Source organism: Ciconia boyciana, chromosome 1, assembly GCF_034638445.1.
Source record: "Ciconia boyciana chromosome 1, ASM3463844v1, whole genome shotgun sequence".
Classification (NCBI taxonomy): Eukaryota; Metazoa; Chordata; class Aves; order Ciconiiformes; family Ciconiidae; genus Ciconia; species Ciconia boyciana.
Genome location: NC_132934.1, coordinates 134,484,926 through 134,510,148, shown reverse-complemented (window position 1 = coordinate 134,510,148; position 25,223 = coordinate 134,484,926). Strand labels below are relative to the sequence as shown.

The window sequence follows — 25,223 nt, the reverse complement described above, 5'->3', positions numbered from 1 at the left end:
ACCCCATGGGATTTATTAAAAAGGATGACGCTGCCTGCTGCAGCATCCTCCCGCCCGTGGGGTTGTTCCCGAAAAGGCTACCTGGGACCCTCAGTGGTCCCTACCCCACGCATCCCGCGCCGGCGCGCTGCCCCCCCCCACCTCCGCGCCTCGGCGCGGGGGCGGGGGAGGGGGCACCGCGCCGGCGGGAGGGCGGAGCGAGCGGTGATGGGCGTGTCCCAGGCTAGCACAGCCCCGCCCCTCGCCTCTCGCCCCGCCCCGCCCCGCCCGGCGCGGGGGGGAGCGGGACGCGGTACCGGGCAGGGCAGGGCGGCGCGTCCCCGGCGGCGGCCGGGGTTGACAGAGGCGGGCGGCGGCTGCGGCCCCCATGGAGCCCAGCTAGGGGCTGCCGCACCCTCCAGCGGAGGTAGGTGCTGCGGGGCGGCTGCGCACCGACAACCCCGGGCGGGCGGAGCGGTGACAGGTTGGCCGGGGCGGCGGCGTTTTGCGGGAATCCTCCACCCCCCCCCTTCTTCCCACCCGCGGTACCGTGGGGAAGGCGGCGGCGGTTCCGCCGCCCCCACTTCGGCCCGTGACTATTGTTTCTCGTGGCGCCGAGCGGGCGCAGCGAGACCCCGGCGGCGGCTTTGTGCGGGTTGTCCCGGCAGTGGGGCTGCGGCGGTGGGGGGACGGGGGGGGCGCGGAGGACCGAGGCGGGGAGAGGGACGGGGCGAGACCGTGACCACACGGGCAGAGCCACCCCCCGCTTCCTCCTCCTGCTCCCTCTCCTCCTCCTCCTGCCTGCGCAACTTCTCCAAAATCACGCCCGTGGGTGCGCGGGGAGGAGCGGCGCGTGCCGAGGCGAGGCATCGCCCCCCCCCCCCCGCCCCCCCACGGCTCGTGGGTGCTGCCCCACGGGAAACAAAACACGGCGGGTCACAGCGGCTTTAAGCGCCCGGGTCCGCGGTTTGGAAGAAGGGAGATTAAAAATGCAGGGTGTGCTTCAAGATGGGCGGCAGTGGGATGATTTGGGGTCCCTCTCGCAGCCGGTCGCGAGCGAGGAGGAGGCGGAGGAGGCGGAGGGGTTCCCCTGCCCGAGTTGGGGCAGCAATTCCTCCCGCTGTCGCCCGGCTTCTCGGCGAAGGCTGCCAGGAGGATGGGCTGTCACCTGCATCCCCCCTTGGTGGCTTTTTCTGGATGAGGCTGTGGCGGGGCGTGGGTCATCTGCGCCGGCGTCACCGCGCTGCGGGCGGGCGTGCGTGGCGGTGGGTGCCGCGGGGAAGTGCCGTGCTTCGGGAGTTCCGCATCCCTCGGGGGAGATGCTGCAGGGTCCAAGCGCCCTGGGCGGGAGTTGCAGGGCAGTGCCTCGCCTCGCCTCGCCTCTTTTCTTCCCTCTTTTTGGAGAGGGTGGTTTGCCTTTCGTCTAGTCGCTCTTGCTGGCGTTAGTTTTCTTGCATGCCGTTCTCCAGCAGAAGTCTTTTTAAAAAATAGTGCTTCAGATGCAGCATTCAGAATACATGTATTGTCTAATGGGGATGTATTGTGAAGGAGGAAAGAGTATCTGGCTGCCCACGAATTCTTCAGGTATTTTCCGTTTCAACTTGATGAGGAAATACTCTCATTTTTTCTAAGTAACCGTTCATGTCATTTATCACTAGCAAATTGACTTAACGTTGAAAGTAAAGATTTCCTCACAGGTATGCTACTGATAAGAATATTTCGGGCATAACAGTAGTACAGGGTGCAAAATCGGCACGCTTCCATTTTTGTTGTGTTTTGTTGCATGTAAATTTGGAGAAGCCTTTCCTTCCTTTTTATGACTCTGTCAGCTGTAACTACAGCGAGGACTTAGTCCAGCAGGCTGCTGGTAGCCTGCAGGTTTTCCTGCCCAGCTCTGCTAGGGCAGCCTGTTCAGTTAATGCACCCTCACTCTTTCGTCCTCGGCGTCTCTGATGAATTTTGTAGCATTTCTGTGATAAGCTCCGGTGGGACTCTTGTGGAGCTGCTGAAATCTCTTTCACCTTGAGAGATGACTGAAGCCAAATTTGAAGAGGAGATAACTGCCCGAATTAACTGGAGGGTGATGCTGAGTTTCCGTGTGTACGTTAAATTCTGGAGGCGCTCCAGCAGCCAGAGCTATCTGGGTCAGACTGGGAATCACCCTAGTGATGGGTTTTGCAGGGTCCTGATCGCTTCCTACCAAAAGTGCAAGTGATAAGCTTTTGCAATGCTCGTGGGTTGCACTGCAAGTGTGGGCTCGAGGACGGAGCCACTCATGTAGCGGGCATGACGTGTGCGATGAGCAGGTCGCGCTGAACACGCTTCAACTTCGGGAAGCTTGCGTTTGCTGTGCAGAGCCTGCAGCGGTGTGAATTACAGGGAAAAAATGCATTTGCATCTAACAAAGGCGGCTGGCTCATCTCCTGCGTGAGGAACTAATTTTTTAGAAAATCTGGCTCCCATTTCTGCCTCTGCCACAAATTGCCGGTGTAGCTTTGGGCAAATCATTTAATGTTTCCCTGCCTCCCCTCTCCTCAGCTTTGCCCGTGACCCGCCAAGGGCTCGCCTATACCGGGCGGTTAGTTCAGACCCTAACTCAAACCCTTTGCCTTCCCCAACAGCGCACAGCAGTCTGAAGCCCGCAATAGGTGGTACCTAGCTGCTCCGAGGGGATACGGTTTGACATTCAAATGCTGCTGCTGGAGCCAATAATACAGACGTAGCAGCCTCACAGCGATTCATCAATCTCTAATCCTATCCCTCTTCTAATCCAGTCATTCTCTGCTGCTAATCAAATCGCCCGGCATCGCTCGAGCGGTGTTTGGCTGCGTGCTCGCCCTCGTGTCGGCTAGCCTACATCAAGGCAGGGAAGATGGGCTGAGTATCACCAGCTCTTCAGCACAGAGACTGTCTGTCACTTGAGGTTTGTAAAATCCGTGGCACGAGAGAGGCTCGGTGTGATTTAGAAATACGAATCGTAGCTAGAGGGTAAATTGCAACAACCTCACAGAAAAATGGCCAGAAAATGGCACCTCGGGCGTTCCTGCACAGCCAGCTGTGTGCATGTCAGGAGGGAGCGGAGGTGGAAGGGTGCAGCTCCCTCGGCGTAACAACAGCATTCTTATTTTAGCATGGAAGACAGCCAAAGATAAGGAGTGGTTGTCATCCGGCGGGTTGGAGGATTAAAAAAAAAAAAAGAAAAAGAAAAGCTGTGTAGAAATAGAAATATTTTGATGTAGGTACTAAAGGAAAAAAAAAAAGCAGATAACCTTGCAAGTGATGGACTAGCCACGTAAAGCTGGCAGTACAAGATTTCTCCCGTAAAATCCAGAATGATCCTAATTAAGCCCAGACCCTGTTAAATGACACATGGCTTTATTTATTTCAAATGTTTCTAGGTCCTAGAGATGGGGCCAAATGTGAAGAGTTTGATGTGGCAGATAGTTTAACCCCAATTACTTCTACATAAATCACGTGATTGTTACAGGAGCTGAGTAGATCTGATGGGTGCCCCAGAGCTACTGATAAAAATATATATATTTTAAAAAAAACCAACCAACCCAAACCTGAAAAGTCTCTGGTGGTGTGGGAGAGGGTTTGGGGGAGAGGGGTGGCTGTCCTCTCCGCAGGCAGGAGGATGGGGATGCAGGAGCTGTTGCGGCACAGCGTGCCCGCCGGTCTGTATGCACAGGCAGCTGAAATGGTGGCTTTGTAGAGCAGGCAGCCGGAGAAAGGGAAGCAAAATGGGAGCTGACAAATATTCTCGTTATGAAACTGGGATGGATGAATGATTTATGGGGGTACTTGCCTTTTTTTTTTTTTTTTTAATTTTATTTTGAGCGGAAGGAGTCGGTTGGCGATATGCGGTGCTAGCCACGAATGGCTTGTTTTGAGATCAGGCTGCACTGGGTCACGCCTCCAGAAACGGCATCTACAGAATAACAATACAGTGAAATACTTTTTAGCATTGCTTGGGTTTCATAGACTGTCTTCAGGAAGAAAAAGTTTTCCTTATTTTTTGTTCAAAGCCCTAGGCCTAAATTCTCCCAGTGGACTTTAGATTTCAAAAAGGCGATGGCTGTACGAGAGGTCCTAGGCTGCAGAGGACCATTATTAACCTGTCTCAGTTCTCCTTGGGAATTTTCATTCCTGGGTTTGCAATATTGCCCATCCTTCCCAGGGCACCGAGTAGTTCCATAAATAGGCCATTCTGTGGAGGAGCTGCTCTGCCGGGTGATTTAATGTTGCTTGTTGATTCTGGCTTTCCCTTTTATTTCCCCCCCCCAAACAGGTCTATCCATGCTATCCTTTAACATGCAGAGCAGCGCTGTAATGTGGGTGGGGTGAGTTTACAGGGTCACGTCTGTGGGATTTTGCCAGTCCCGTGGGTGCCGTGGGTGGCTGGGTGTCCTGGGGGACCCCTGCGGCAGCTGCCGCTCCACACTCAAGGGCTGGTTTTGGGTGCGAGTGACTGGACCCTTCTGAGCTGGACCTGTTTCCGGTACCCTTTTATTTTTGCTAGTTAATAGGGTATGTAGTTGTTTGGAAATGCTTCTTTGAGGCATCGGATGTGGGGCTAAATGTTCTCGGGGATTAACCGAAGAGCCTGGGATAGGTCTCCTGTCCCCTTCACCCTCCTCAGAAAAAAGCATCCTTCAGGTTTGTGGCTTCCAGGTCCCTGTATTGCTTGCACCACCCTTAAAGTGGCTAGAGAGCAGCAACTACAGCAGAAGGAAGGCAGCTGCTGTTGGCTAGAAGGGCAAGCTGGGCTTGGGTTTGGGTTCCCCCTGCTTTCCCCGTGGCAGGCGCAAAGAGTCTCAGAACGAGCCCCAGGACCGACCATGTCCATAAATGTCTTATTACCTTGTTATCTTTGAGCCAGCGGTTGGGGGTGAGCTCTGGGGGGCAAGAGAGGTGAAAGAAGTTTGCCACGACACCTCACTGAGCTTCCGTGGGGCCGCTGAGGGCAGGCAACCTCCTGAACATCCTAGGCTGTAGCTCCAAATTCAGTTGGTCAGGCTAGAAGAGCAATTTCTCCTCTGAAGTCTACATGTGCTTCAACCCTTTAATTCTTTCTCTGCTTTCATTGTGGCATGGAAACAAAGAGGTGGGAGAAGTGCAGTGGCCACCAGGAAGGCCAAGAGGACAACGGCTCTTGCATGCCCCGGCAGACGGCGTGCTCCTCACAGCAAAGCCAGGTTATTTGGAGGAGTGCAGGTCTTGCATTCCAGCGAAAAATAATTTGTTAATGGCCAGAGAATAATCACTTTACTCCAAAAAGCATCTCCAGCTGCATTGCACCAATTGTTCTTTTTCAGCCTCTGAATCCTTAATGACAGTAGCAGCTAATTTCTCTTTCTGTGTTTTTCTAGCTGCAATGTCCTATTTTCTCTGAGTTTATTGAGAAAATAATAGAAGTCATTACATAGCTACTTGTCACCTTTCAGAGAAGAAAACTTCTCCCTGGTTGAATGGCCAAGTTAGTTACTTGGTGACTGACTCAGACAATAACGACTTTTGGTAGCTCATCAGTTATTCATCTGTGCTTAGTGAATCAACTAATTAGTTGGAAGAGTGTTACTTAACTTATAGTCCATGAATATCAGAAGATGGTGAATAAACCAGTCGCAAGCAGTATAACAACAGCACATGTGCATTCTGTTGCATGGAAGCAAAAAAACCCCAAATATAGGGTCAGGAATGGCAAAATGAGAAATGTGTCTTCATTGTGTTTATTTTTTTAAAATTTGATTGTCTTTGAAAGCTTATGTGACAATACTGCACAAAATGGTCCTTGGTTTAAAAAAAAAAAATTAGGTGGTCCTTATACATACATATACACATAATAATTAGGTTAAAGAAAAGATATTGAGGAGCATTGAACTAGATGATGCAGAAGGGCAATAAGAATGGAAGACTTGGAAAACTAAGTGAAATGTGAAACATTTTTGTCTGTGTATGATACGCATCTTTCTGGTTGTTGGTGATGGATCGCTTGCCGTAGAGTTGGATCCACACAAGGCCACTGCAAAGTAAACAGGAAGGGCAACGCATTGTTTTTTAATCAGGATTTTCCTAACCGAGCAGTCAGGCATCACTGTCTGAATACTGGATGCCCTCATCTCCAGCCTCGGTGGTGGGGCTGGAGGTCAGGAGGCCTGCCCTGCAGAAAGGTGGGGGAAGGCGACTGCTCACGTGGCTGGGCCTTGCTCTCCAGGCTGCGGGATACTGAGGTGGGGCCAGAAGGAAGTAGGAATGTATGTACAGATATATGTTATTGTACTTCACTCCCGCCCCCGCAAAGTGTTGTATACTTCCCAGGGAAGAAAATGAGAAGGATCATTCCTTGTTTGGAAGAATATTGTCTGTGTTACTGTCTTGGGCAGCTGTCTTTGGGGTCCTCAGAGACAGTTATTGCAGGTGCCAAGCCTGTTGGACCCGCTATATAAGATGCCTGGCCTGGGGGAGACTTTTCCCCAAGACCCATGGCAAAGTGGTTGGATCAGAGGGCTCCACCCAGAAGATCAGTGGAAAGCATGGGTCTGCAGCCCTGGAAGGTCACAGAATCACAGAATCGTGTAGGTTGGAAAAGACCTTTAAGATCATCGAGTCCAACCGTAAACCTAACACTACCAAGACCACCACTACACCGTGTCCATAAGCACCTCATCCAAATGTTTTTTAAATACCTCCAGGGATGGGGACTCAGCCACTTCCCTGGACAGCCTGTTCCAATGCTGGACAACCCTCTCAGCGAAGTTTCCCAATATCCAGTCTAAACCTCCCCTGATGCAACTTGAGGCTATTTCCTCTCGTCCTATGGCTTGTTACCTGGAAGAAGAGATAGACCACCACCCGGCTACAGCCTCCTTTCAGGTAGCTGTAGACAGCGATAGGGTCTCTCCTCAGCCTCCTTTTCTCCAGGCTAAACAACCCCATTTCCCTCAGCCGCTCCTCAGAAGACTTGTGCTCCAGACCCGTCACCAGCTTCGTTGCCCTTCTCTGGACATGCTCCAGCACCTCCATGTCTCTCTTGTAGTGAGGGGCCCAAAACTGAACACAGGATTCGAGGTGCGGCCTCACCAGTGCTGAGTACAGGGGCACGATCGCTTCCCTAGTCCTGCTGGCCACGTGATTCCTGATATGAGCCAGGATGCTGTTGGCCTTCTTGGCCACCTGGGCACACTGCCGGCTCATGTTCAGGTGGCTGTCCACCAACACCCCCAGGTCCTTCTCTGCTGGGCAGCTTTCCAGCCACTCTTCCCCAAGCCTGTAGCGTTGCATGGGGTTGTTGTGGCCCAGGTGCAGGACCTTGCACTTAGCTTTGTTGAACCCCATACAATTGGCCGCAGCCCATCGATCCAGCCTGTCCAGGTCCCTCTGTAGAGCCTTCCTCCTGGTGTGACAGCAAAGGATCCCTTTGGCACAGGGTACTCTCTACCAGAGAGAGCATGTAGTGTGTAGATATAAATAAAAGTATATATATACACAGGCAGACGCACACGTGCGTACTTGCACAAGCATATCCTAGAAGAAGGAATGCACGGAACAGCCTTGCTGTTGTAGCCGTGACGTGCTGTTAATTCATCTCTGCGGGGTGGATGGAGTTACCACTTGCCATTTCGCTACATACATACGGACCTATGTATGGTTAGAGTGGATTCACAAGGCTTCCCCGATGGGAGAGACTGGGCTCTGCGTTAAAGGTCTTCTGCGTTGTGCGTGCAGGATGCATGAAAGGGTGTTGTTCTCTCATATGGGGCTGGTGGTGCCAAGCTCGGTATCTCACGTCTCCTCCCGCCATTGTACCTAAGTGGGCGTTCAGTGTGCAGAAGACTGCTTGGCCACGCTCCAGTTGTGCTGGAACCGAAGCAACGTTAGTAGGTGGAAGAAAGCAGTTGCAAGGAGTTATATTTCCCCACTCATTGAGGGAATGCGTCTGCCTTTGGTTTGGGTTTGCCATTTAGGTCCTTAAGTGATTTTTTTTTTTGGATGCTCGGGTGGCAGCTGTGTTTAGTCATGAAACCATCACTTGTCTTTTTGGATACATTCTGGTTGTCACCATAGCTTTCTAACGGGGGTTGTTGAATTGATGGAGGTAGACCTGGATGCCATCAGATGCTACAGAGGAGAAAGTGAAAGCAGCGTGTGGCTGTGCGCCATGGGTCCCCACACCCACAGCATGCAGCAGCAGAGCTGCGCAGTGACCGTCCTGGAGGGACCAAGCACAGCCTCCCACCTGAAACGGTTAAGTCAAGAGATGAGATGGATGCCACTGGTCACGAACAGGCTCCAGACATCTTAGATTTGCTTTGGTTACTGGAGAGGCTGGTGAACGCTCTCGCTTCCTATTTGCTTTCTGGTGGAACTGAAAAGCTCTTTGCTTTGAAGCATAAAGACCCAAATATTTTGGGACCTAGTGCTTCTGAAACTGCTTTTCTTGAGAAGAGGTGCCACTGCATTTCCAAGGAGCTGAGGTTCTCAGGCTAGTAGCCTTTTATTTTTAAAAAGGAAGGAGGTGTTTTTATTAGAGTTTCCTGTTTGGAACTCATTGGTTAAAGGGTATGAAGTGGTCAGAGATGGGAGAGTTATCATTTAGGTCAGGGTTGTCTCTTTGTATTTTCATATTTGTATACATAGCGCACATATATGGATTGTTTTCATATTCGTATTATATATTTTGATCTGTGCAAATTTTTCCCATTCTATTTAAGGCTGCTACTTTAAGGACGACTAAATAAGGTTTCCTGTCAGGAATGGTTTAGATATAGCTGGTCCTGCCAGGGGCAGAGGGATGGGTTAGGCGACTTCTCAAGGTCCTTTTCAGGACCTTTTCTGTGGTTCTAGGCAGTTACCCAACAAAAGAAATTCCTAGCAGATTGTGCTGGTTATGCTGATAGGGTTTTGCGATAGCATTTAACATGGCTATTTGTTTGAAAAGGAAATAATAGCTAATTGTAGCATAGTTACTGCTGCTGCATCAGACAAATGTTTCTTAAAATTAGAGGAAAACAACTGATGTTACATTTTTAGACTAGCATCGTGATATGGCTATGATTAATTTTTCCAGGAGCTTTGTGTTTTTTATATCTGCTTAAGTGTATTAACATTTTAAAAGGTCAAAGGTAAGCTTTAAAATGGATGCCAAATTAAGATGGATGGGAGGAAAATGACATTTACTTCTTGTTACTGCACATTGTTTGAATTTGACCAAAGGCAAAAACAAAACAAAGAACAACCCTCCCCCCCATACACACACGCACGCATGCATGTGTGCACGCACGGACAGACAGACAGACATGCTCCCACCACCTGCCTTCTCTGCGCACCTGGTCCAGGAAAACCTTATTTATCTAGGCAAATAGGCAAATCATCATCCTAACAAAATCAGTAGTCCAATGTCTTCATTTCCAGACGGCTTAAGTATCCCTTTGCAAAGTAGCTCATTTAACTAGTGTGAGCGGACTCCGTAAATAAAAGTAGCTAAAATATTTATATTAGGAAAATACGGCTAATGGGAACCATAACCGCGTTATCATTTCCTGCCCTTGCTGGGTTTGAGATGATGATTTCATCAGGGAAAGGACTGTACCCTCATCCCTATTCGTATGGTTTCTGGCACATCGAGTCTCTGTGAAAACAGAAAATAAAATACGGTGGGAATGACGCCTTTGCTTCCAGTGGGAATGGTGGCCAGTCCCAGCCAAAAGCCGGGCTTTAGTGGAGCTGCTCTGTGAACATACCAGTGTACAACAACTTTGGTTTTGGAGAAGGCAGCATAGCTCGAGGGAAGGACCGAATCTGATTTATGTTCATCATTTCCACTCTTGCCCTGAAATGATGATGGGGAGCCAGGCCGGTGATGCGCCCTGTGCCTCGGGAATCACAGCCACTCTCTCCTTCAAGGGACCCAGCCTGGTTTTGTGGATGTTGTTTCACAAGACAGATTCGCCCCCATCGCTTCATGACACTTACTAATCCAAGGTTTTTTTTAAAAAAAAAAAAGGAAAAAAAACCCCTAAAATTTCTTCAACTCCTTCTTCCCGCTGGTGGCTGGCGGTTCACCAGCGAGGATTCGGGCTGGCTCCTGCATCAGCCTCCGGCTGCCTCAGCCCCGTGGGTACCACGAAGCTCATCCCGACCTTGTGCGGACCACAGGGGCTGTGCCGGCCTGGGAAGAGCCACGCCGTGCCAGGGGCCGTTCTGACTTCAGGTTGCTGTTGGTTTTTTTTAATAGACAATTGTAAATCGTTACAGCTGTGGAAGATTCAAGGCGGTCGCTTCATCCAGACCTGGGTGCTCGGTGCGGGGGTACTCGGTGCCCCAGGTCTGTGGGCAGTTTCAGCCTCCTGCTTGAGGCGTGCGTGCACCTCCCTCCCGCCTGAAACCTGACCGAAGCGTTCCCCAAAGCGCTGAAGAAAAAGGCAGGCGTTTCAGTGCAGAGAGCTGAACCCTCTCTCGCAGGGACAGAGGCAGGGCTGCTCCGAGAGAGGAGCCTGCATCTTGCCCTGCCCGGGCTATCGGGGTCACGTTTCCCCTGAGGCTTCGCCAACCCTTTTCTTCTGCAGCCTGCGGCCTAATCGCTGTGGATTTTGTCCTTTTATTCTTGTTTTTAATTTTTTTCACTAACTTTCCTGCGATCAGAGCTGTCTCTTCCCAAAAACAGGGGCCAAATACCAACCTCATTAGCTGCCAGCTCAAAATGGCGTGGGCGTAAGTGGGGTGCAGCTTCGGCCCGGCGTCACTGAGGTTATTTAGACTTGTAAGTTGTGGCTGGGCAGCCGATAACCGAGGGAAGGCAATGCTGCTGTTCCCGTAGCCGTGCCTACCCGGCACGCTGTGGCAGGCAGCGTGCCAGCCCCACGCCGCAGGGGAGTGGGAAGATCCCCCTTGGCCCCCCGAGCTGGGGGGCTGCCCAGAGCAGAGCACCCCGGCGGGGAAGCCAAGGGCTGGCGGTGGCTTCCCCAAGGGAGAAGGCTGCAGTGCTCAACCCTGCCCTACGCAATGGCCAAGATGTGTGCGAGGTCAGGATAAGGGAGGGTCAAATCCTTTCCTCCCTCCCCCAGCAAGCAGTAAGCTCTCCTAAGCATCCCGTTCTGGGTGCTGAGAATGTTCGTCTGACAAAAAAAAAAAGAAGGGAAAAATGTCAAATGCTCAAGCACTTTGTTCCAGTGTGAAAATGTATTTTTCATTTCAAACTGAATGGGTTCTTTCACGGCTTCGCTGCCCTCTGAGTGGAACAAACAAAACAGTTTTATTTTTTCACTTTACCAAAAAAGAAAAAATAGTTCTTAAATTGCTCAACCCAAACATTTCTTTTTAATTTTTTTTTTCCCCAGCCTGGCCACCATAGCAAACAATTTCATTATTTGCATAGCTCTAATTGCAGTGATTAAACAAACACAGCAAACGCCGACCCTTCACAGAGCCTCATTGCATCCCCACAGCCAACTTGGTCTGTATTTTGTCAGTGGAGAGGGAGATCGGAGCGGCTTTGTGCTAGACTGAAAAGAAATTATCGACTTTTTGTTTGGTTTTTTTGTTTCCCAAACTGATACACTGTCAGTTTAGAGGAAGAATAATTTTACCCATCCTCTTGCTAGCAGGCTGAGGGATATCACCGTATTGTAAACCTGGTATGGTTTAAAAAGCATTTGGATTTTGAACGTCTTGTTCACATGTTACTCTTAAGTTGCAGCCTCTGTTGCTGTTATTAGAATAACGTGTAGGGTTGATATTCTGTTAGTGATACCAATAGTAACATAAAGGACCGAGAACCAAACATCTACATTTTGATTTTTTTTGTTGTGAAGATGGCAGGTACTCGAAGACAGGGTTAAGGAAAATTTTATCTGGCTGCAGTTCCACCAAATAGGAACAAACAATTTTTTGGACATTTTTTAATGACATTTATTTATAGCAGGTAGCGCACAGGCGGCTGCTATTTCTCAGCGTGCTGGAAGAATGTTCTCCAGATGGTGCTTACTGTTTATGCTTTTATTCACTTCACTTGAACACAGCAGCACTCTACACAAAACAGGGAAAATTGGAAAATAAAAACAATTATGTTTTTACAAAGTGCCATGTGATTTGCTGAAAAGTCTTAGCTGACTGATGAGCGATGCTTGGGGGCAGCGGGGGGATCACGCTTGTCACAGAAACACCGTGCCCGTCCCCAAATGGGTAACGGGCATCGCCCCGGCTCGAGAGGGACTCGCCCTTCTCTCCCGAAAAGGTGGGTTTGAGCGTGGCCGCTAATCCTACCCTTGTGTCTGTGCCTCTGCTGCCTCCTTTTTCCCCCACAGGGATGTGAGTGAATGTAGGAAAGGGGTTATAATGGCAATATTTTTGCTGGGTTTTCTGTGGCTGCGCAGCCCCAAGGTGGGAGAGACGCAAGACAAAGCATTTCATAAGCTTCGCCTGTGCCATCGTGCTCCCTCGGCTTCTAATCTCAGTGAAAAATAAAGTATTAATGCCTTCGGCTGGTCCAGCTGATAACAATAGCAAAAGTCAAGACTGGTATCCAAAAGGACCGGCGTGGTCCATGATTTCTGTTGGTTACAGTGGTGCAAATATATATCCAAACGGTGGGCACCAAATGGTCTGGCAGGCTTTTGTTAGGCAGCTTCTGCAGGAGCACTCACACAAAACGTTTTCAGACTGGAAGCTTTAAATAAAAGACTTGGGAATCTTAAGAATTTTTTTCATTAAAAATGATTGGAAAAACATTGAAAATAATTTAATTATTTCAATTTTGTTAAGAAAAAAGAAAACAAAAAAGGCAATAATCAAAATGGGTATCAACAAGCAGGGAAAAAGTATTTTTTAAAGGGTTTATATATTTATATATATACATACAAGAGAAATAGTATATATATACATAATAAAGAAATATTATATATTTCTACATATATATAAAAGAGAAATAAATATTTCTGGCTTCTATTAAAAAAACAGAACAAGAAAACAACAAAACCCACAGCATATCAGGACAATTTTTCAAGTAGCAAAAACCATATCAAGTTTAAACTTTTGAATGGGACACAGTTGTTATTTCTTGGTAAACATGAGCCTTCAGATTCCTTCGAAATCTAGTTTAAAGCCAGCAATACTTTTAGTGAAATTAAATTTCAAGAAATTAATGTATAAGCAGTTGTTCAACCGGTTTTAGGGATTTCTTCGCTAAATGGGCAGCGCTGCACGGCTCTTCAATTTCTCTCCCTTGCCTGTTACCCAAGAGACAGCCCTTTTCCAAGCAGAATTCTTGCTGCATCAGCTCCATGCTGTTTATCTTTCGTTGCTCCCTTGGCAGTTATTATTTCTTAATGTGTTAATTGTAGTTCCTGGACCCTCACGTGTGAGCGTGTGTAATGTTCACGGTAACGATGCCGACACGTTCTCTAATTCCTGGAATTGCAGAGAGAAAACCTTACATACTATCTGGGCACAGGGCATCCAGTAAGAGAAACCAATTACAAGAATTCAAATGGCGTAAAAAGAATAAAGTGGGTAATTGGGGAGAGTAGGCGTTGAGTTGCGCTTTTTTTTTTTTTTTGCTTATTCGGTTATGATTCCTTCTATGGCTCTTGCTTTGTGTGATATATATATATATTTTAATTAAAACTTGAATTATGCCACTTGCTTTCCACCTTTTAGCAGTATTTCACAGTAAATTCATTCCTAATAGCAAGTAGTCAGGGGTAAGGAATGGCTTTGCTGAGCGATGGGGACTGTTAATTATTAAAAAGAAACCTATGGATTTAAAACAAATTAGACCTCATTAAGCCTAGGTCTGTTTCCACACAGACCAGCTGACATGAAAAAGCCCATCTACGAGCATGGAAAACCACACTTTTTAGCTGACACATCCCCGGTAGAGATGCGCCTCAGCTGGCACATTTGCTCTTTTGGTTCGTGTCAGAGATCCCTGGTCTCTGATCTCGGCTTAAAACCTGTGGCTTCCTTGCATCTTTCCCATTTTTCTTCCAGCTCTCCTGTCATGCTCGGCCACCCCCGGTGATGCCCCCCAAGCCCACGTGCAGGCGGGAGTCCCACCTCGCTCCTGGAGGTGGCTGCTGGCCATCAGCAGCTGGGGTCCACCTGGCTGGCTGGCTGGGTGGGTGGGAAACCCGGGTCCTGGATGATCAAGGTGCTAAGCCCAGGTGAAAAGATTGGCTGCTCCGGGTTTAGCAGAAGGGGAAACACAGGAAAACTCCTTTTCTCTTCCTTTCTGTTGGAGGGGAGGGAGATCTTTGACTTCTACTGGGGGGCTCTGGCCATGGCCAGGCTGACAAACTCTGTAGCATAGATCTACTTGTTCTCCTTTGCAGAGGTGGGGGGGATTTTGTTTGTTTGGGTTTATTTTGCTATCCAAATTGGGCTGTGACTCTGAAGTTGTTTGTACTTGGAGGTTTTCTGTGGGACTTCACAGAAAATCCAAAGGGCTGCAGTGATTGTTGGAGACCATACACTCAAACCTATGTGACTGCAGCATGTTTTAACCCGCTTTTCTGAAAGTTTTTGGAGGCAATGGGTGTGTGCATCCACAGGAGAATCCTAATAAGGAGAGCGAAAGGTGACCTATAACGAGCATTTTAATTGTACATTCTCAGGCATGCCATGTATGGGCTTTGCTGTCTCGCTGAGACATCCCCCAGATCTTCTCTGGCGTTACAGGCAGTGACACACTCATATCGGGAGAAGAAACGCCCATTCTGCTGGCTAGAAATCAGCAATAACATTTTGACATCTGTGCAACAGTTTAAAATGAATTATTCAGCACATAGATCGTGCTATTTGAGCAGCCAGCACATCTCTGCCCATTTACTACTGTCAGTCCATGGTGGAGATATCATTGATGCCAGTGGGAACTGAGCACATGGACTGGGGGTAGGTTTTGGCCCATAGCCTGGAACAGCATTTGACAGCACCCCTGCAGAATATGATAGGAATAATCTGCTTTGCCACCAGCAAAAGACCGAAAGACAATGCCAGTCTGTTTCTTCTCTTAGAGTGTTTTAAACACGCGTGGAAAAAAGACCTTAAGATTAAAGAAATCATTAATCGTTCGAGTGTTTAAGTTCTGCTTTCCCGAGTGGAACTTGCATGTCATGTTGATTAAATCAGTGTATGGCATATGACTCTTCAGAAGCCCTGGGCATCTATTGCCTACTGGGAGTAGACCCAGAGCACAAACTGGCAGCAAGTCCAGGCCAGTCTCCAGCTTCTGCCAAGTCAGAGGGTTAAAGTGAAGCAGTCGCTAATTCCTATCAGCAAAGAAAATTCATGAGATTCACGATGTAAGCAGCATCTGATTTGGAAAAACAAGCCAAACTGCTGTAAGAACACGCTTTGGGGAACTGCAGATGGGGAACTGGGAGGAAACACAGATGAGCCAAACACCAGCAAAACCAGGTCTGCTCAAGGCAGGCATTCAGGAGAAGGTGGACATTTATCTTGTATTTAGCTTCCTAATTCAGCAAGGTCATCTGAATTAAAGCAATGTATGTGTGATGAGAGTCTAACATCTGTTATTTCACAGGACGCCTGTTCCCTGTAGCTGCATTTTAAATAGAAATGCAGAACACGGTATGGAAACGTCCTGTGCTATGGGTTATTGTCCTTTCCTCACCTTCCTTTAAGGACTATGTTATAGCTGCCCACTGATGCTTATCTAGTGGGCAAAAATTTGGGAGCACTCAAATAACATTGCAGTATGCAGCAATACCATCTGCCCATCATTGTCTGTGTTCTTCAAGTGGCTAACTAAAAATCCAGCCTGCCCCAATTCCTACCTGCTCTTCCATTTACGTGTAACAAATAACACCCGACAGTGGAAGTAGCCCAGCGCTGTACTTGGAAAGGCAAGACGTATTATCCAGGTAACTATAAAACAAATGGCTAGTATACATTGAAGTTCTTGTGCGGGAAAGCACCTCTATTGAGAAAAGACGCTTAAGCACGTAATGAAAGTTAAGCAAATCCTTATGTCCCACTGCAGTCGGTAGAATTTAAGCGTATAGTTAAATCTTACATGCAATAAAGGCATAAGCTCCTATAGTACCATTATAGCTGTAAGATTTTTGAACCCCTGTGTGTGTGCATAGCTTTATTATCAGGGTCCCCAAGAGCTTTGCAATTAGCTGAAAGACATGAAATGGTGATAAATACCACGCAGCTGGGGATACTCGGGTGCGGTGCCTCAGCAGAAGGTGGGACCTGGCTTCCTCAGCCGGTCCTTGACAAGAGCAGTGCTGCTGCTGCTGCTGCTGCTGCTGCAGCTGGGCGCGAGCTGGAGTTTGCATCCACAGCCGCTGTGCAGTCAGCTCCACCCGGGTGTGGGTAAGCGTGTGTGGCATTTTTGTAGTAACTCGAAGTCTGTTCTGGCTTTTGTAGGGCTGCCGTCACCAAAGCGTCTGAACCTTCCTGCCGCCTTTGATCCGCTCACCGTCACTGCGCTCCCCTGGGGCGGGAGGATATTACTCCCCTTGGGCAGGGAATAAGAAGAGGCACAGAGAGATGTCGAGTCCGGTTTTAAAAGTTATTTTCATGTCCGCATCTGTGGAGACATCTCAGTGAGGGCTTTTCCAGACCTGTCTGCGTAGTTTGGACCCTGTCTGCCCTTACAAACCTGGCTCAGAGTGGCTCGCTCCGCCTGACCGGGGAGCTCGTGAGCGGGGACGTGAGCGTGCATCTCCCCGACCCCGGATCAGAGGAATATACCTTGCCAGTGTCGGTGTGGGGTGGCGAGGGGAGGGGGGCGTGCAGAAGAGCAAAAAAAGGGGTGAGGGTAAACAGCTGAAGTAATATATGTGTGAGGGTGAAGAAGGCTACCTGGTTTTATTGCTGCTTGATTGGAAGGATGTGTGTAGCTTGTGAGCATCCATTAATTAGTGATGCAGTTGCTCTGTGCTGGTATCAATAAAACCGTAATAGTACATGATACCAGCCTGTGATTGCTTCCTTTTTTGCACCTCCCCTTGTGAGGATGCATGTATATCGGTGCAGCTGTGCACTGTATACAGTGTGTATGTGCTGTGGCTGCTTACATAAGAAAGGGACAGGGAAATCATTTAGCGGCTAGTTACCTCCCATGTGATTTTTCCAAGCGTTTATAAAAGGATCTTTGATACACAGCACTCTCTCACGTGCGCAAAATAACCGACGTTGTTTTTCTTCCTTTTGCTGAGACATATTAATTCTTAAAATGGCTCCTGAGCAGGCATTCCTAGGTACGTGTAGGGACTGCAGCCTGATGGGTTAGCAGCAGCAACAACAACAACCACCACCAAAAAGGCTCTCCTTCATGTCCTTTATATGCACATTGTGCCGCTTTTCAAACAGTGCATCAAACACCGCCGGCTGGAAATTTCCAGGCCCATTTCCTGCCTGGTGCATGCTCATAAAGCAAGATTGTCTGTACGGTCCGTAGCTGCAGTACTGCAGAAAGTCAATAAAGGGCTGACCACCTCACCTCTATCAAAAGCAGTTGAGAAGCCCTGCCTCATCTGCCTTATTAAAACCACACTTGACTCCCGCAGAGAAACCTAGCTGGGAACCTTGAAGAGGAGGGATAAAAAAGGAGGCTGAAATTGCAGTGAGTATTCTACAGCTAGGTCTTGCAGTAAGGTTAAAGAGTGCTTATTGTAAAATAAACCAAAAAGGCAGCTTCATTAAAACAAGGAAAATGCCTGCTTTTAATGCAATGAACTTCTGGCTCTCCCACGTACAGTACGGCACAGAGATAAGATGATTAGTTATTGCAGCAATGAGTAGATTTAAATAGCTCCCTAATGGATTTGTATTTTGAATTTAAATATGTATATGCCGATATATGTGCATGTGTGTAGATACTTAATCTTTGCAAGAAAAGGCATGATGTGGAATAGATGAAAGAGGTGGAATTTATGCTGCAAAATGTATTTTAGAATGTGTTTGAAAGGATGCTTTTTTTTCCCTTTCCCTTATATAAGAGTAATTGATTGAATGTTTGCCAAGCTTTCAGTGGTATCCATCGGGAATCCCCACCCCCACCTTCCCTGGGCCCGCTAGCTTTTTCTCACCTCAAAATGAAAAAAGAAAGAACTTTAACAGAAAGATCTTTGCTTTAGCTTAATACTGTAAGATTTCAGAGATTGAATTTTCTGATAGTAATGAAATGAACCCTGAGTTGTGCCATGAATTTGATTGCAGTTAATTTGATTTTTGAGATGCTCAGCAAAGCTAGCCCATTAGCTTTAACCTCACATACTTTGGATTTGTACAAACTGGTATTTTTATATATATATGTGTATAGATAATATGAAAATCTCTCTCTGGTAATTCGGTTGTTTGTACCAATTACTGTCAGTGAGTAGTTACTAACTATAGCACTGTTGGAAGTGGTATCTGGCGTGTTGCTGACCAGTAATCCCACTATGGTTATTGCTTTGGTGGTACGGGGATAGTTTTCCTTTTCGCAAGGAAAAATACAGCTGAACATCTCAGCCAGGAGACACATGCAAACTCTGTCCTGCAGCTTTTTCCAGTTCTCATTGATCTTAATGAGACTAGTCACATGAATAGGAGCGACCCTTGTCGGAAAGGATTTTGTTGGCTGAAACTCAGAATTTCTATTTATTTGATTTGCCTCTGCTGACTTCAGAGTGAAGTGCTCCTCTTGGTAGTATTTGCCAAGAGGCAACAACCGTGGGGTGGGGCGTCCCCCAAGGTGGTCCCAACGTCTGGCCTTCTCTCTTCGCCCGGTTTATTCTTGGTCAGCAGTTAGTAAAATGGTGGAAGATGGCCTTTTATATATATATGTGTATATAAATAAAACCAGCTTCAGATAAGAAGGTATTCGGTGATGTCAGAAAACTAATGGCACAAGGCTACAGATAACTGGGAATAGTGTTAAGGAGTTGATTGTGTGGGGGGAAAAACAGGAGGGGGATTCTGCAGCTGGGAGGAGGCTCGTCAGCATGGGGAAAAAAATAGGGAGGGTGCGGTTTCCAGAACAGGGGAGAAGTGAGACCGGGGAGGGAGGAGATGAGCGGCGGGAGCACGCAAGTCGAGAGTGATGCTGAAAGTTTTCCAGGCGATGGGCAAAGGTTGAGCTGCAAAGGAGATAACTGCCATGAGCTGCTCGTGGGAGGTCCTGTAAGCAGGGGAGTGCAAAAATCTCAACAGAAGTCAGGGTATATATATGACTTAGCGATGTGTGGGAGGGAAAGTGCCCGTAGATGGGAAGAGGGTTGGACACATGGCTGGAGACAAGGCGTTTTGTCTGGATCTTTGCCCCTGAAGTACGCGTCAGGCACTTGCGGAGCCAGGAGCCAGGCTGCCTCCCTCCGGCTCCATCATCCCCCGCAAACCTGCCGGAGGGTCGTCTCCTGGCCCCGGCGCAGAGGGGCCTGGGGCAGCCCTGCTCCTCGCTTGGGTGCTTCTGCCTGTGCCCCGTGGAGGGCTCCTGGCGGGCATGGCCGGCTGCCTTTGGGAGCAAGACCAGGGCACGCGCCAGTCCCCTCCTGTCCACCTGAAGCATTCACGCGTCTAGCTTGGGGTGGAGCTGGGCACTGGCACCGGGAGTGATCCAGGAGGTCCCCAGGTTGGGCAGGGTGAGGAGCCGGGTAGCAGGGAGTACTGCAGCAGGGAGCGGCCATCCTTCTGGAGGATGCTCACGTGCCCGCCCCTCTGCAGCAGAGCCACAGTCCACGCGTCTCCCTTGCTTACTACGGGGCAAGGAGGGGTTTTGTTATTCCTAACTTACTATTTTATAGGGTTTAGGTTGTTCTTTTAATTCTTCTCTTTCCTTCAAGCTGCATTTGGTGGCCCAGTCTGAAGGAAAGGGGCCCAGTTATTTTGGCAGGAATTGGGCAAACCCATTCAGCAGCAGAGGAAAGGGGGAAAACCATTAAAGAGAAAGCACTGACGACCTCACCAGAGAGTCCCATAGTGCCCAATTTAGCACTAAAAAATCAAGGGAGGGGACAGAAACCCCGTCCCTCACTTGGGGGGGTGCTGAAACAGGGTGCCCCAGAAAAGTTCAGGCAACAGAGACCGTTAAAACATGCTCCTGGCATGGGGCTGCCCCATGACGCTGGCCATTTTGCCCCACGGCGGATGGTGCTTGCTCTTCCATGGGTATCTATATCCGTCGGCTCCTCGCTGCCAGCCGGCACCCGGCGCAGCGGAGCCATGGGGCGAGCTGCCTGGCTCCTGCGGGAGCCGGGTCTGCCTTCACGTGCTCCCTAGGGAGGTGGGCCTTCCCCATGGCCAAGGCTGGCAGCCGTGCGGATCCTTGCCGAAAAGGATGACACAGCTTCCGTACTGCCACGAAGTTAGGCTAATTCGGAGGCAGCGTGTCTGATGTTTCTCAGCCAATGCTAGCTAGAAAGGAAACAATTTTACACATCAGCAATTTTTTATGATTAATAATATTATCCTGCCTTAATTGAAAAATGGGCTGGTGCCCTTAAGAAAAAATTAATCTGCAGGAATTAGTATCTAACCTCTTTATGATGAATATGTATTTTTACATGCTGCATATTACTGCCAGTGCTTTTAGAAATAATAGTGCCGTGTATTGTAATAAAAAATTGTCCCGTGTTGTTTGTAGTTGCGTGGCACCATTCTGTCTGGCTGACTTGGCTTTAAGAGCCTGAACGCTTGGGAAGGAGCAGCGTGAGGATGCCGAAATCCTTTTAAAGGGAATTTATGTACAAACAGGAGGATGATGTGTAGGCTCCGAGCTCTGCTATCAGTTGTTATTGCTGAGAGATATTCGCGGGGAGTCGATGCCAGACGGAGCATTAGCGATTGCCGGCCTCGGTGCCTTCGTGGGAAGTCGGTCATAAAGTCGGCGAGGGCTCTTGTTTGTGGGATTTTTAAACACCAGTGAATCATTTTACGTAGTAAGGCAGTTGTCGTTGGGGCGGGTTTGTGGAAAGGTCTTTGTGAACCACTTTCTCTACCCAAACAAAGCTTGGGAAGGAGAGAGAGAGAGGCGATGCTGAAGGACAGGGAGATTTGTTATGCCCGGCGGAGAGCCGGCAGCTGGGCTCTGCCAAGGTTTGCCAGGCAGCGCGCTGGAGCGGGAGGGTGCCGGCTGCCTCTGCCCGGCTGCCTGCGGCCGCAGGCAGTCCCGGCAACGGGGCAAGTCGTGGCTCCAAGGCATCACATCACGCTCCTTTCACCTGTCTGGCCCCGAGTCTGTGTCTTGTGCAAAGCTGCCCAAGGAAGCTGGGATTAAAGAAGGTGAGAAGGTCTGGGTCCCTCATATGGACAGCTGGGGACAAAAGGAAGTCAATAAAATCCCTTTCGGCCCTACTGCTGTCCCGGCATCATTGTCTCCTGCAGGCTCCTCGGAGGACCGTGGCTTCAGCAGCAGGCAGGGAGGGTGCCCCCGGTTCAAAGTGACACCGTGTACGTGTGAGGGGCGTGAATGTGACGTGTGGAAGTACAAACACCTTGTTCCCTCCAACCTAGGGCTCTTAAATGCTCCCATCAGCTTAAATATTGCTCACCCAAACATTTGAACAAATGGGTGAGTCAAATCTCCCTGGAAATGTGCCGTGAAAAACAGGTGCCTGTGGGATCACCGGTGCTTTCCCGTGTTCTTGGCTGGCGAGGTGCAAGGACCCCCCTGGGCGAGACGCGATGGGCATGTAGCAAGAGAGCTGCAGGAGCCGTGCCTTCGGGGGAAGACGGCGAGAGGGTCCAGACGGGGAAAGAAATGCTCTGGTGGTGCCGTCCTCCTCAGAGGGCAACCTGCCCGCGGTTTGGGGCTGGGGAGGGAGGAGGAGGGTCTGGGGAAGGAGCCAGGAGCGTCCCCAGGTGGGGGGACGCGCTGGCTCGGCATGGGAGCAGCAGGGGGGAGGCTGTCCTTCCCGCGCCTTCTCGGCCACGGCCCTCTGGTCTGCGCCCACCCGGAGAGGACCCCGGGGTCCTCCCCGACCCTGCCGGGGAGGCAGCAGCGGGTGGGCCGGGGGTGCTGGCAAGGGCTGCCATGTTTTCCTGCTGCTGTGGCGCATCCCGAGTCCGTTGTTGCTGCCTGCGTAGGCTGGCCCCGGCGCTCCCTCACACCCATTCTCCGTCGTCTCTAAATTTGTAGCAAAGGTCTTTTTAGCTACCTCTTCCTTTGTATTTCAGCCAGGGTCCCTATTAAAGCAGACAATGAGGAAGTCTGCATTAAAATGCTTCCTTCCATCCCTCCGTCCTCCCCCCCTCCTACCCCCATCCTCCTTGTCCCTGGAGGAAACGCTCGTCTCTGCCAAGATCCTGCCTCACAAAAGTAAACAATATGAAATTACAATAAAATGTTTTGATTTGCTGGGCCTGACATTCAGGAGCTGCACAACAGAGACTTATAAAAAGGATCTTCTATAGATAGCCAGTGTGAGAAAAAAATCATCTCTCATCTCGGGCGTGTTTCGGATCCAAGCATCGGGGCAGCGTAGATGGAGAGCAGGGGATTTCTTCGCCAAACCTGAAGGTTCTTAGGAGGTTTATATTGCAGCATCTGTCAGCAGCTTTCCGCCTGGCATCTGCGGGTGACTGGCCTCTTGCACAGTAATGTCAATATTTGGGGCTCTGTCTCTGTGTGTGCGTGTACGCGTGCTGATGTTGCTCGATGCTTTAAGACTGGGCAGTGTACTGAAAGCCCTGAGAAGGAAATAGCTGAGCTGAAACTTGTTTCCTCCGGGGCTCTTCCAAATAATTCAGAGGAAGGCAAACCTAAATGGAGGTGTAATCCCTGGGAGATGAGCTTCCTTGGGCACTTGCCAGTTTAGCAGGCTGGGTAATCTGCACTGTCATCAAGATTTGCGGATTAGCTGTAGTGAAGCTAGTTGGCTTTGACGTTTTATTAGGGAAGTTTTCCGTAGTTTTTCATCCCTGGTCTTGATGCTGTGAAATACAGGTGATGTAGCTGTGTTATCCGTACACCTTCTAACATTCCTGCAAGTCGATGCTGGGACTGCAAATGTCTCTTATCCGCTGAGGATTTTTTAAATCATTGCTTGTTTATGAAAGACTAGCTGGGTCAAAGGCTAATTTTGGAAAGGGTCTGCTTTCCCCAATGCTAACCAATAAATTTTCATCTGGGTAATGTAAGTTACCGAACTGTTATCTCCCGAAGAAGGGGTAAAAGCAAACACTGTTTGTCCTATAATCTGCAAATGTTTTGAAAAGTGAACCGGAATATCAATAAAATGGCTTAGCGTCAAGGTCTTGTAAGAGCTCTGAAGGACATTTATTTAGAAATCAAAATGTTAAATTTAGAGGCAAGAACTGTGCAGATGAGGAGGGAGTATGTACGAGTGACAGCGTTGTAAATTGTCTTGGGGGTTCAAGGGACTGGGGAAGGACACTGTGTCCTGAAGTCACTCCTTTCCAGAGATGTCTCTGCTGATAAGAGCCGGTTGTTGTTCCTGGTGACAATGATCGAGGGGGACAAGGCAAAGGATCACCCTGTGGGCTCCTGCGGCGGCGTGCAGAAATGGGGATGTGGCCTGCCTTATTTATCACGGCTAGACGTGCCCTCACTCTTCTGCCTGCCGCAGAGGATGGGTGCGTGTCCTTGGAGCTGCTGTTGCTGTCTCCGTAGTCCTCTCCCGGCCCTTTTCAGACATCCCCCCAGAGGCTTGCTGCCATGAGGGCCGGGGGACGTGGCTTGTGCGAGCCGGCTGTGGAGGACGTGCTGCAGGGGCATGGCTTGTGGGCCACCCTGACGCCCAGTCTGTGCCGTGGAGGAGTGCTGTTGGCCACGCGGGCTGCAGCGCTGGCTGGCCTTGTGGGTCTGCATGCCGGAGGGCTGTCCCCATTGCTCCCACCTCCCCCGGCACTGCAGAGCATGTGAAATGCCTGCCCTGGGACCTTGGCTGCCTTGGCCCGCTAAGGTGGCCATCCTGAAGTCTGACCTCAGTGCTATGGGGAAGAAAGGAAGCATGACCAGGGCAGGACTTTTGGGGACGGCCAGGAGGGATGCATGGCGCAAGGTGTACAAGGGGAGTCGGCAGGGACACCAGGTTCCACCTTGCAGAGGGACATCCTCGTCCCTCTCTGGCCACATAGTCTTCTCGCTTCTGCCTCTCTCTCCTTCACTGGTGCCGTCTCGCATCCTTCGCTTCCCTGTCAGCCTCCTGCCCCGTGGATGCCGTAAGTAGCGGCACGTGGGCTCTGGTTCCTGAGGTCTGCCTTAACGCCCTGCTTTGTACTTCTGTTGCAAAACCATGAGTGAAAATCAAGGTTTAGTTAAAAATGATTTCCTGTGCTCTACTCTGACTGAGAAATATAGAGTTAACGTAAGTGTTGGACTGCATGTTTTAGGGCTTCAGTGATTTATCCATCAATTATGTCATTGTAAACCGAGGGTGAAGTTACGCCTTCGTAGATCTGGAATCACAAACGGTTGAACTGAGCCTCTGTTGGTACTTCTGCTTGAATTTATTTTAGTGAGGGAGGAGGGTACAATTAGCAGAAATGTCCTATGTGAAGGGCTAGGTACCTTGCAGCTACATAGGTCTTGGTTTGGGATAAAGCAGCAGTTCCTGTAGCATGTATTCCTGCGATCCGAAAGATGGAGAAATATTAAGAATACAAGCGCACGTGTGTGTGTGCACACGTGCACACGTGCACATACACACGTATGCTGTTCCTGTAGAAGGTAAATATCAGTTTTGATTATCTGAATATTGATGTAGCAATTTAGAAATAGCTTTCCAAGAGAACGTGTCTGCACTGTTACATTTACCAGCATAATGAAATCAGACAACCTTTCAATCCATAAATCACAGTACAGTATTTGCCATTCCAATTTCTATGGTTGTACTGAACAAGCAACACTATCCAAAGAATTTTATTAAATCAAAGTAATAAAATTTAAAATCTGTGTTGACTCTTCTTTGGCTCTTTCAGGTACTTTTACATTTTGGCCTGAGAAAATATTTTCTTTGTTTTTCAAACTCCATTTTATTTACTTTAGTTACTTTATTTCTCAGATTGGACGCCATCTGTTAAATTGCAGTAACCTTTTGTTGTAAAGTTTGGGACATTCTCCTTGGTGTTTACCGGCTGCAGTGTAACACACGTTTTCTAATCATCTTTGCTATTGTGCTGATTTGAGAATTTGAAGCGCAAAGTCAGTCTAAGCAGGCCACAGGAATTTGTGGCTTCAAGGCAATGATAAGAAATTCTTAATGGCTTAGTAAATGACAACATGCATTTAAAGTTGGTTTTCAGTCATCTCAAGGTATGTTATTGCTTAA

The 25,223-nt window shown here is 49.0% G+C and overlaps 1 protein-coding gene across 2 annotated transcripts in view; it reads left to right on the top strand.

Moving 5' to 3' along the window:
• Window positions 1–269: 269 nt before the first annotated feature.
• Window positions 270–25,223, top strand: part of RAI2 (retinoic acid induced 2) — a 47,341-nt gene continuing 22,387 nt past the window's right edge. Inside the window, exon 1 of one of the 2 annotated variants that reach the window (XM_072849182.1) lies at window positions 270–406. The gene's annotated coding sequence lies outside the window, so the exon portion shown is untranslated. Of the gene's footprint in view, window positions 407–1,419; window positions 1,564–25,223 lie in introns of those variants that run through there. The other variant, XM_072849197.1, reaches the window with a different exon arrangement.